A 13,378-nucleotide genomic window follows, 5' to 3' on the forward strand; every position below is an offset into this window, starting at 1 on the left:
GTCCCTGGGCACATGGGGATATCTGGGATTTAATCTGTAAATGCTGAATAACTGAAGTGAAACATGGTAACAAAACATGTCCTTTTCAGCAGCAATTCATTATTTTGGATGGCCAATCTGAAATACTTTTAAGAGGCTTTGATTTCCTTCTCACCTGTCCTTCCAAGTGGAAATAAATGGAGCAAAGCAGATGCTCCATGGATTCTAAGAGCAATCATTGTCCTGTCTTTTTTTTTTTTTTTCAATATAAACCATCCCACACTAGAAAATCAGTCATTTCTGAAAAAAAAAATATATATTTCTCAAAAAATGTACTGTTTAAAATTTATTCTGCCTAGCAAATGACCACTGTAGAGAGGCTTGATTTACTTCTGGGGGATTCCTGTCTCCCAAGTAGAGGGTCAGAGATCAGACTTTGCTTTGCTTTGAATTGCTCTCTCTAGGCACCTCTCAGCTAACTGAACTAAACAAATAACTTTAATGAGGAGTGATGGATGCAGAAAAACAGTGTCTTTCCTTGAGCCAACTAATGAAGCTGGAAAAAAATACTTCAGGCTCACAAATCCTTCACGTTAAATAAATAATCAATTCCATCATAAGTAAATAAAAACAGTGTAGATTAAAGGAGACTGAAGTTTAGGAATTAACATCTAATACATTTATTTGGGGAAAAGATCTTAAATTTCATTTAAGCAACGTTTCTTTAGTGGAATACCAATGATTAAGGAGTATTAGGGAAAAGGTGGGAGTTTGGGCCTTGGTTATCCTTTGTGGGGATTTGAGGGTTTTTGCTGTTTTGGGCTTTTTGTTTTTTGGGGTTTTTTTAATATAAAAGCTCTGAAAAATCATAAATCACTTCACAGAAGCACAATCAATTTCAGTCACTCAGTTTTCAAAGGATACATTAGCTTTCACAACTCAAGATTCATTAAAAAACTCCATTCCCCTGGTGGTTAAAAGCTGCCTTGAACCCCTCAGGAAAGTGCCATCTGTGATTGTGTCACCCGAGTATATTCCAAACCCATTTATACTTGAAAAGATTTGCTTTGGAAGACAAAGCCTTCTCACAATTATCTCTCTGAAGCTGGCATAGATGTGTGTAAAAAAAATATATTAAAAGGGAAGATGACAGACAACCATCTGCTTCACTTTGTGAATGTAGAGATGAAAACAAACACAAAAAAAAACCCCTTAAAATAAAAGGCCTCCACAGCATTCATGCCAAGAAGAAAAAAGCCAGCCCTGCAGTTCCTCTGCAGATAAGAATAGGAATAAGTGGGGTGCCTTTACATGACTTCAAATCACTGCTGGGTTTGTTTTAACCCTGACAAGACCTGCCCAGGACTTGGCCTCCTCAGTAAGGCAGCATGAGTGCAGGGTTAAAGATGAGCTCAGGGATGTCTCTGGGCTCAGAGGACAGAACAGAGGTGGGGAGAAATGTGACAAGCACCAGTGGGTGTGTGTGGGCTGGAAAAGCTTTGGAGCTCCATGGGCAGGCTTGTGGGAAAGGGCAAGTGCAACAAGTCCTTTTTGGTGGTCAGGCATTCCCTGAGGCTGGCACTGCCTCTGCTTTGCTGCAAGACACTTCTGTTTTTTCCACACGTGCTAAAACAATCTTTTTTCACAAAGAAAGCATGAAGAAAAACTGCTTTATGAGAGGGCAGGGTTATAAAAGCCTGCAAAAGGTGTTACCATAAAGAGAGTTTCCTTTCCTGTGTGAGAAGGGCTCTTGAAAGCAAAAGTGAAAGCAAAGACCCTTATTTTCATAGCTGCACACACAGGAGCAGGACAAATGGACAGTGCAGGATGCACAAGTTCCCTTGCTTGGTGACTTCACTATTATCAAGACTGCAGTAGTTGCTAGGTGTTTACTGCTTTCAGCTTTGTATATTTTATTTTATTTCCCCAGATGCATTTCCTTAAAGAAACTGCTGTCCCAGTGGATGTGTTCTGAACAGAACTTAAACAAATAAAGTATTTTTGTATCATGATCGAGGAGAATATAAGATGTGCTGTAAATATTTGTTTATGAAAATGTCTCTCCCAGGTATAGCAGCACATTACCTGCCTAGACACTTGACAGATCTAGATGTACATATTTACAGTGCAGGGTGACACATCAGAACAAACAACAAACAAATCACAGAAGGCATGTGTGCAGAGTGACTGAAGGTGAATGGATCCCTGAAACCAAACAGTTTAAATATTTCCAGCTGGGAGGCATAACTGAAAGCTGATTTACTGAAAGTGTGTGCCTCAGAGAATGTGTTAGTGCTGCAGCTGAGGGTTCCAGCAGTGTGCATGGCTCCCCAGCTTTGGGCACAAGCCCACCCAGAACAGCTCTCCTCTCTGCTCCCTTGGTGCCAGTTGCTGAGACACCACCAGCTGCTGTCCCCATTGTCCCTAATGAGTCTCACCTGTCCTTCCAAGGGACAATAAAGCTGAGTCAATTAAGAGCCTCCTCCAGCCAGGTCTCATCAGCTCTTGGAGATGTATTTCACACCCAAGATAGCTCAGCTGCCTTAGAAGGCAGAAAAATCAGCAGGATGGCTTCTGTGGTAGTGCTGGAAACAAAAAGGTTTTAATAAAAGGCAAAATAACAAACTCTTTACAGAGAAAACCTGAGCCAGGTGCAAGAGGCCCTCCTACCCTGGTAAAACACCTCACAAAAGCCATTGGTTCCTTTGCTCTCTTCTTTTTCTACTAAATTGCTCAGGAGGGACCTTTTGGCTCCTGCCCAATTAGCTCCTTAAGTCTGAGGTGAAGTCCCCCAGGTCCTATGAAATGTCTTTTCATCTAACTGAGGAGAGAAACTTCTGGGCTTATTTCCTTTTTAAGGGGACAAAGGATAGTTTTGTCACTCTGTCAATAAGGGGCACGTTCCTTCAGCTGGGCAGAGTCCTCCATCTGCCCCTCAATCTGCCCTCTCCCTAGGAGCACTGGGGCAGGGGATGCTCAGGTGTGTCAGGTGTGTCCAGACTTCTTAAAGTCTTGAACCCGAGTAAAAGGTTCAAGACTTAAAAAAAAAAAAAACCAGAAATCTTTCTACACTCCTTTTTAGAACAGAATTTTTACACTTCCATTCAAGTTTCCATCCTCCATAATCCACACTTCAAATTCCAGGCCCAAGAGCAGGAATTTCTGAAGGAGGAATCTCAGGGTTCAGTTAAATTCACAAGCACAGTAAGGTGGGCAGATATTTATTGCAGCCACTCTTAGGACCCTGAGAAGCTCCTCTGTAGGGCACAAAGTGTGAGGGAGCAGGAATCTGCCTGAAGTCTCATTGAAAATCCAAATCTTCTCTCTGTATTTGGGAAAATTACCCAGCCAAGCTCATCAGTACCCACCATGCAGCCAAAATGCAGGAGAGCTGCTGGATGCATTTCTCATCCTGGCAAGATGCAGAGCTCCAGGTCCTTTTGTCTGCTCAGTCCCAGCTGCCTCACCCAGGTTAAAATGGAAAGGAGGAGTCATTTATAGCAAGTTCCAGCCATAAATATAATGCACATTAATTTACCAGACATGTTTATGTCTGGAGTGTGCAGGATGCTAGACAAGTATTTAGTAACAGAACAAACCAAAAGGTGTTTAGGTGAATAATTATAGTTGAATAATTAGGTGAATAATAGTTTCCCTGAAGTTGGGTTTCTTTGGATTTTTTGGGTTTTTTTTTTTGTTTTGGTTTGGTTTTACTTGCACATAAGCTACAGGGCTATTAAATGAATGAAAAATCATTTTCCAAAATTACATTTTTCACTTGGAGACCAATTTATTTTCCCTGCACAGAGATTTTGCTTGATGTATCAGCATAATTTTGGGCATTTGCCACTCTTTGCAGATGTCAAGCACATCTCCATTACTCTCAACATATGTGACTTCATAATCTCTTTTTTTTTTCCTTTTTCTCAAAACATATTGAAAGCTTTGCAGACTTTCATCCTCCCTGTCCCTTGAGGAGGGACTTTATTTTTTAAAAATCCTATTTTTGTTTGTTTTGTTCTTAGATTTCATGAGTTATTTTATAAAACTCACTGTATTTTTTCAAAGATTAAAGATGTAATCAGTCAAGGCCCCAAAGAACATAAACCAAAGTGTAACTTTTCACTGGCAACCCTCTGGGAAAACTCAAATATAAACAAATCCAGGCAGAAATGGGTCTCTTCATTAAGTTTAATAGAAGAAGAGGAATATCACCTTAATAAAATTCCACACTGCAGGAAAAAAAATTCCAAAAAGGATCATTGTTATCTCAATCCCACTTTGGAGAGCAGCATCCTATGGATCATCTCAAGATCAGGGTTAGGATATTTTGGGAATGATAGCTGTTATCAACATGCTGTTTTCTTCCCTCACCAGGGCCTTAGAGAGAGAAGGAGACTGGTTCAAACTGCAGATTCAAAATTAGCAGGAGGATTTAATCTGTAAATTACAGTTATTAACAGCAGGGTACTACATGATTTAAAGCCAGATTAATGCCTTGGTACCTTCTTTATGGATGACATCTGTTCTTTCAAATGTTACTTTGATTTACTTGATGAAATAGTCACCTAATTTGTGTGATTATTTGATTGAATTCAGATACTAGAGGACAGGAACAAGATCTTGGCAGTGAAAGGAAATAATCCTCTCCTTCAGCACTGGAAAATGCAATGACTTATGATTCAAACAGAAGCAGAAATCAGATCTGGCTGAGTTCAGTGAACTGAGAAAGAAAGATATGAATTATTGTGTTTTTTAAAAACATAATTTAAATATTATATTGTGATTGCCCATCAAATAGTTCTTTTTTTTAGGCTTATTTTTAATGCTAAGAATACATAACCAAAATTTTTTCAGCACACATACTATGCAGGTGTGGATTGAAATGATCTTACTGGATATACACATAGGAACATTTCCAAAGTCTAGAACTTGATTTTTGGTTGAGGGGGAAGAGAGTGTTGTTGCATTTCTTTGCTCCACAACACATTGATTTATTGTCTCCACCTGTAACAGAGGTACCAGGATGTGCCTCACAATTAGCTTCAGAGAAATTAAAAAAAAAATTCAGTTGAATGCTTATTTAAAAAAAAAATATATATCTTTTCATGGGAAAATTTAAAATTCTTATGAAATTTTCCAATAGTTTTCTTCAAACTGAAAGGATTTCTGCTGGCAATGCTCAGCTCTCAATACCCTGGGTTTTTATACTGACTGTGTGCTGCCACTGCTGTTGAGACAGTCAAGCATCATTCTTTCAATTCTTGATTGCTACAGTGTTTCTCATACTCTCTTTTATTCAGGTTAGTGTAAATTATTTAGAACAAAAAAGGAAAACTCCTAATTTGCCTCCTCCTGTAAGCATAAGATCCTTAGCTGGCATAAATCAGCTGATGTATGTCAGAGGAAATGCTGTCCCAGAGAGAGTTTGGGATTTAGCTGAGAGTGGTGGGGGTTTTGTAAATATTTAAATAATATATTTCCACCTATTATTTTCATTAATTTACTCGATGTCCCCCTAGTCATTTGACTTTCAAATTACCAATAAGGCCACTAATTTCTGGTGAACCCAGGTACTCCAGGAGGTGCTGGTTTAAAATCCAGCTGGAAGATCTTTGTAGAAATCAATTTAAAAGAAGCAATTAAAGATATGACTTTGGCAGCTGCCTAAAAAGAAAACTGACAGATCATCACTAGAAACATTTGGTTTAATATTGATTACTCCTTGGACTGTTCAATTAGGTTTCTAAGTAGGATTGATTGGTTGTGTCCTTAGCAATGAAAGCAAAGATGGCACCTGAGAAAAATAAAAGTGTAGGTGGTTGGGTTTTTTAATTAATGTGGACATGCATGTCCTTTAATCAAAGAAAATCTTGCAATATCCTACATATTCTATATATTTTTCTGTTTCAGTCTCAGGTACACAACCATCTGTATCCTAATCAGATACCTCCTGGTGTGGTTCAGACTATCTGAACAGAAAGCAGCAGAGTGCAATGCTGCTTTTCCACAGTGCCTGAAAGAGACCTCACAACTCTGGAAAAAAAAAAAGAGGAAATAAATTACCAGGCCATGGAGTTCCTCCCAGCTGATCCCCAAGGCACTGAGAACTACTGTGCTCTTTCTGGTTTGTGTCCTGTGGCTTTCAGCTATCTCCTGGAAGGGGATTAAGATCCCACAGTGGTTTCTAAAGAATTTTCCACTCTTGATCCTCACTCCCACACATCTGTTTTGAAGCAGCTGTTTCTGCCTCCAGGATGGAGGTGGCTCAGGAGAGGCAGGCAGGGCCAGCCTGTGAGCTCAGCTGAAAGCAGAGCCCTGCACAGCACTGGGAACTTCCTCAGGTTTCATCCAGACTAGAGAGCATTCCACACTTCCCTCTCCCAAAGCAGGCATCACTGCTGTCAACAATGTCCTTGCTGACCTTGACACTGCCCTCCATGGGTCTCTCCTGCACTGAATTTTCCTTGGCCATCCTGGCACCAGTTGTGGTGTTGTGGGTCCCAGGGCCAGGTGAGAGATGAGAGTTTGACTCCAAGTTCTCAGAAGGATGATTTATTACTTTATGATACTAGAGTATATTAAAAGAAATTATATACTGAAACTATACTAAAGGAAGAGAAAGGAGACATCAGAAGGCTGGACAAGAATGATAAATAAAAACCCCTGACAGACCAGAGAGTCTGACACAGCTGGACTGGGATTGGTCATTAATTAAAAACAATTCACATGGAACCAATCAAAGCTGCTCCTGTTGGTGAGCACCCCCCAGAGCACATTCCAAGCAATCAGATAATTATTGTTTACATTTCTTTTCTGAGGCTTCTCAGGAGAAAAATCCTGGTGAAGGGATATTTCAGAAAATATCATGGTGACAAGATACCAATTTCTTCACGAGCTGGGGAAAGGGGGAAGGGAGTCCTGTCTCCAGCTGCCTGCACCAAAATTACCCTGCTGCCTCTGGTAATCCCACCGTGTTAACATTAATAGATTCCTGTTATCCAGGGGCTCTGGACCTAGCACTGACTCTTCATTTAGATGCTTGAAAATCAAGCCCCATTAACTTCAATCTGCAGAGGGTTCTCTCATCACCTCAGTGTAATCTTGCTGGATTTGCACCGACATCATCCCATGGAACACGGTGCTCAGGATGGATGCATAGCTGCAATAAGGCAGTGGGATCAACCCACGTGGAACTGACTTTGAATGCATTAAAATGCAGGCATTTACTGACAGCCCCATTCCTTCAGGTCCCTTCGGGTTCTGAGGTGTGCTAATGTCCCTGTGGTGACAGAAATTACTGCTGTCGGGGGCATCTTCAGAGCTCTTAATTGACTTTGTGTTGGCAGGTAAGAGCCATTAGCTTAGGATGAGGATCCACTAATTGTGCAAAGTAGTCAGCTGCAGTGAGCAACTTTTGCTTTCTGGAGAACTTAAAAGCAATTCAGGGATTTGTTCTCATTAATGGCAGGAACATTTGTGTACTCAGAGTAGAAGCAGAGCCCACCTCTGTCTATTTGATCTTACAGCTGGATCAGGTAGGATGCACTGAGCCACAGCCTATGAACCAATCTGATTTGGATTCAATTTATTTATTTTTTTTAAATCACATTTTATAAGCTAACAGAATCTTATTTCCATGAGGTAGAAAGAGGTTCAAATAATTTCAAGTAAATTTTGGAAATGTTTAATCTATCTCACCAGCAGCTGTGAGATAATTCTTCAAAGGCCAATTTCTATGCAACAGTCCATTAAGGTCTGACTGAGCTTGCTGAGGCCAAGCAAGGCTAATCTGTCCTATTTATTTCTGCTTTGGGAAGTAATCATACTGCAGAAAACTTTTCTGCATCCAAGAAAGAAGCACGTGAAACATACAACTTTTAAATTTATTTCAGCACTGACATTTGACTTGACTCCCAACCCTGGAAAGGATTTTGGGGGTAAAAGAAGTGCCTTCCTTTTACAAGGGATTGTTTTAAAGGAAACTGGATGCAAGAGTGGAGGACTGGAAGTCTTAAAATCCCAGACTATTATTGGATTAAAGAACTGTTACTCACACAGCTCACTGCAGCTGCAGAACAATTAAAATCTAACAGGCAGGCAGGGATTCTCATGCCTCTATTAGAAAAAACAGCCACCACTCAATACTTAAAATATCATTTATGCTGCAATTCAGACTCCACAATTGTGAGAGAACAGTAGGAAAAGCATAAACCTTTGTTTCACTAGGTCGAATTTCATCTGGGGTGAGACATATTAAATGGCAGAGGCATGAACAACAAGATTTGGTTCTCAGGGCAAAGACAGACTTTGAGCTTCAGCTCCAGCACTGTTCTCATTGCCCAAATCTCTGCTAAAATTCTGTGATGTGGAGAAACAAGCACCAGCAGCCTCAAAGGGAGCAGCAAGTGCCCCACTGGTGTTCTGCAGAGTGCTTCTCACTCCCTCCCACTTGGGAATTGAATCGATCTGAATGGATTCTGCTCTGATGTCTCTCATTACTGATTCATATTTATTCAGGCCACCTCCAATTATGACTTGAAATCTTCTCCAGGGGATGCAGAACTCGAGTAAAATTCTCACTACTAATGCACCCTACACTGACACACACATTTACAAGGCAAGGGCAGACAGAGACCAGGCATTATTGCAGCCTTTCCCCATTTCCTAAATTTTCACTCCTGGGAACATTCTCTGTCACCTCCTCTGTGACTTTGTAAAGTGAATTAGAGTTCCTCCTCATCAGGGCTGTGATCTCACCTGTCCAGCACATTGGAGCCAGTCATTCTACATCTCACCAGGATGAGAGAGAGCACAGAGGGCTGTAGGAAATTAAATGTACTCTGAAATGAACCTCAAAGTGTTTATGGATTAATAATTCTCATCCCTGGAGCCGAGGGGTGCAAGAGGCCTGTACAAGAAGAAAGTAGTTTTCCAGTATAGCCTAAAAATTGACTGTCACTTTGAACAGCCCTTAGCACAGCTGAACACAAGGTAGAGAAAATACTGAAAAAGAAAACAAAAAGAAACAAACAAAAAAAAAATTAAAAAGAGAATGGGCTGTGCTTGAATGTCATTTGCAAGGCAAAGTCCCCTCTGTTTCAAAACAAATGGAAAAATATGACCCCAGAAACCATGACAAATTTTTATCTTTTAAAGCCAGTATCATCTATTTTCATCCAAAAATTATTGGCTGTTTTTATAATTAATATCTAGTGGCACAGAAGAAACTTGTTTAAAATTAAAATCTGCTCTGATTCCTAATGATTTGCCCAGCAGTGAGACCCAGATGCAGCACAATGTTGGTAGCACTCTTCAGCCAAGTGGTGCAAGGAGTGCAAACACCATGGTGCCATTCCATTTCCAGTTAAGGGAACCCTGATGGAGTGTCAGGCTGGAGAGATGAAGAAATGGGAGGGAAGTGGAGGCAGCAATGGAAAGGAACTCTGTTAAATTGGTAGGAAAGGTGAGGGAGCAGCTGAGCCTGCCCTCTGATTTCAAATCAAAACCTGCCTGACTGAATTCCTGCCCACAGAAGGGCCTGAACTGGAGTCCTGCTGGCAGCATCCCATGTGCCATTTATACAGCTGGATTAATCTGCTTTGACACAGTCTGCTCAAGCAGTTTATGCAGCAGTCATGGGGCCAAGACACTGCAATTCCATCTTCTGCTTTCCTGCTTGTCACCAACACACAAGTCATTTTAATTCTTTGACTCTGATGGCTTTAAAAACAAATAAATAAAATCTGATTTCAGTTTGCAGCCTTCTTCACTCAGGATTTGCACCCAATGCCCCCATCCCTGGAGACTCACAGCACCTTCAGGCAGTCCATTAAAATATGGCAGGGAACATTGACCTGGAAGGCCCCAGTTACAACCAAAAAGCCACAGGTAAGAAGTGAGCACTGCTCAGTTCTGCAGCTCCACTCCAGCCCTGGATTCCATCCCTGTGGATAATCCCTGCAGCTACCAAACTGTGAATACCAGTGTCACTGTCTTATTTTCTGGAAAAATCCCTTTGCCCAGGATTCCTTCTCCTGGAAAGCTGAGAAGCCTCAGAGTAAAAGGAAAACAATATTATCTCATTTGCTTCTCCTGCTGCTTTGGAATGGGGTTTGGAGATTGTTTACCCAACATGTGAATTGTTTTTACTTAATGACCAATCCCAGTCCAGCTGTGTGGGGACTCTGGAGAGGGTCACGAGTTTTCATTATCATTCTTTGTAACCTTCTGTCTGTATCCTTTCTCTATTCTTTAGTACAGTTTTATTATAATATAATAAATATAATAAATATAATATAATAAATGATATGATATGATATGATATGATATGATATGATATGATATGATATAATATAATATAATATAATATAATATAATATAATATAATATAATATAATATAATATAATATAATATAATATGATATAATATAATAATATTTTAGCTATTATTATAATGTTATTATATTATTTATATAATATATAACATAATATATTATTTATATAATATCATAATATTATTATATTATATAAATAATATATGATGTTATATATATGTTATAAACATTATATAATATATATAATAATGTATTATATAGTAATGTATTATATAATATATATACTAATGTATTATATAATATATATAATAATTATATAATATATATAATATTATATATATATGATGTTATATATATTATATAACATTATTATAACATATAAATATTATTTTAATATTTTAATAATATAATGATATTTTTATATTTTATTTTTATTTTATTTTATATTATATATATCATATCATATTATATTATATCATATCATATTATATTATATCATATCATATTATATTATATCATATTAATTATATTATATTATATTATATTATATTATATTATATTATATTATATTATATTATAATATATTATATATATCATATCATATCATATTATATTATATCATATCATATTATGTTATATTATGTCATATTATGTTATATTATATTATATTATATTATATTATATTACATTATTATTATATTATATTATATTACATTATATTATATTATATTATATCATATTATATTACATTATATTATATTATATTATATCATATTATATTATATCATATCATATTATGTTATATTATGTTATGTTATATTATATTATATTATATTATATTATATTATATTATATTATATTATATTATATTATATTATATTATATTATATTATATTATATTATATTATATTATATTATATTATATTATATTATATCATATCATATCACGTCATATCATGTTATATTATATTATATTATATTATATTATATTATATTATATTATATTATATTATATTAATAATATAATGAATAGAACAGAACAGACTAGAATAGAATAGACTAGACTAGACTAGAATAGAATAGAATAGCCTTCTGAGAACATGGAGTCAGCCCTCTGAGAACATGGAGTCAGATTCTCAATTCCTCCTTCATCCTGGGGACCCAGCAAACACCACAAACCAGGGTTAACACCTGGTTTGGTTAACACCTGCCTTTGAGAAGGGCACCCTCTCAAAGGCCCAGGAGGACCAAATTCCTGTGCAAGCATGTGACAAACAAACATTGTCATCATGTAACCCTGGCAGCAGTTTAGCCAAATATAGTGACATTTTTTTCCCCAAAGTGCTGAATGTTAATCAAATTGTAAACTGCTTACACAAGTATCAGCTTGGGGTTTCTCATTTTTCTCCTAGATTCTGGATTTTTTGGGGCTCTTGGAGTTATTTCTCTCTGCAAATGGCTTCCATTACAGGACTGGACACTCTGGTCCCTGCAGGTAAGGGAGCTGGAATGGTGTCAGAGAAAGCTGCCCAGTTTCAAGAACTGCATTTGTCTTTATGATTCCCACAAGCCAGTTCTTACTGCCACCAAACCTCCCAGGAGATCACTGCTTGCAAACAGAACAGCTTCTCTTAAATCATCCTTCTGTGAAAGATCATGCTTTAAAAAGAAAGGAAAATCACCCCAAGCCCTCAAGATTCCTGAGCAGCTACCTTAAAAGCCTTTTTGCCAAAGAAAGTGCTATTTTTTCCTGCTCATCAGCTTTCATCACATGTAGAGTAGAGAAAAAGAATTAAATTTACCTTTGTAATTGCAAAGGATGCCCTGAGTCACCAGAAAAAAGGCAGCAACTCGTTCTGAGGAGACACTGCAGGTGCATTTGGCAACTTAGGTTCAAGCTATGCACCTGTCAATAAAGGTCTTCCAGACAGTTGCAACATGATTTTTATATGTCACACAATGCATGCTACATTAGCAAATATTATATATATTACAAATTAATTTTAAAAACAACATTCTATTCTTAAAGGCTAAAAACTCCCTAACATGAGACCATGTTACATAAAACTGAATTATGTTTAGTTCATGCTTGAACAACTCAGACCAAAGGGTTTTTTTATAAAAAGGGAAATTCTTTCTTAAATGGAAAAAAAAATCAATCCAAATAGAAAAACTAATAGAATAGTCCTTTAAATGTTAAAAGTTTCATTTTTTTTGCATCTCTCATTAATAGGTGGAAGGAAATAAGAAAATGGATTTATTAATTCAAATGTGATGCAATTGATGCTGTGTCCAAGGTTCCCAACCCAGTTGCATCAAAATTTGTTCCCCCTCATTTGTTTACAGACAGGTTTCAAAAAGCTAAAGAAAAAGGTTGCCTACAAAATAATTACATATAATTCAAGGGGAAAAGAAAAGCAAAACCAGTAACAAATTCCAGGATTATCACTGCAGCACACAAACTTCATCTACCAAGTCATGAACATGTTGAGAATGAAACCAATGCATCTGGCACACCAAGCTGGCCATTGGGTAGAGAAAGATGCCTGAGGATCTGACTGAAATAATCCCTCCAGTAAACACTACTTAGAGCTGGAAAATTTATAGGATTTAAGAAAAATGAGGACAGAAACAGTGGCCAGTAGGAGCTTGATACAGTAGGGTTTTTATACCATAACCAGCTCATCCTGTGCCTCAGAAACATCTTGTTTGAATTGCTTTTAGAAAATTCCACACCTGCACTTCTGAGATAATCATAAGGCACCTTAAAATGCAGATTAGGCCTCAGAAAGAAAGCAATGACACAAATATTGCCTGAGGATAGCAAAGACACACAGAAATTTAGAGGCACATTGGGAATACTGAAAACACTCCTCAGGATATTTCTTGGCTTAATTTTCAGATTCAAGAATCCCCAAATTGGAACATTTTTTGTGAAGCAGTTGACACACAGCCAAATTAATCTGAGCTTGGGGTGGAAAGACATGCAGATGCCAGTACATTTTCTGCTTGAAATATTGATGAACCTAGCTTCCACTGTGAGTTTTGTTCAGGATGGCCCC

The sequence above is a fragment of the Haemorhous mexicanus genome, chromosome 6 (assembly GCF_027477595.1).
Source record: "Haemorhous mexicanus isolate bHaeMex1 chromosome 6, bHaeMex1.pri, whole genome shotgun sequence".
Classification (NCBI taxonomy): domain Eukaryota; kingdom Metazoa; phylum Chordata; class Aves; order Passeriformes; family Fringillidae; genus Haemorhous; species Haemorhous mexicanus.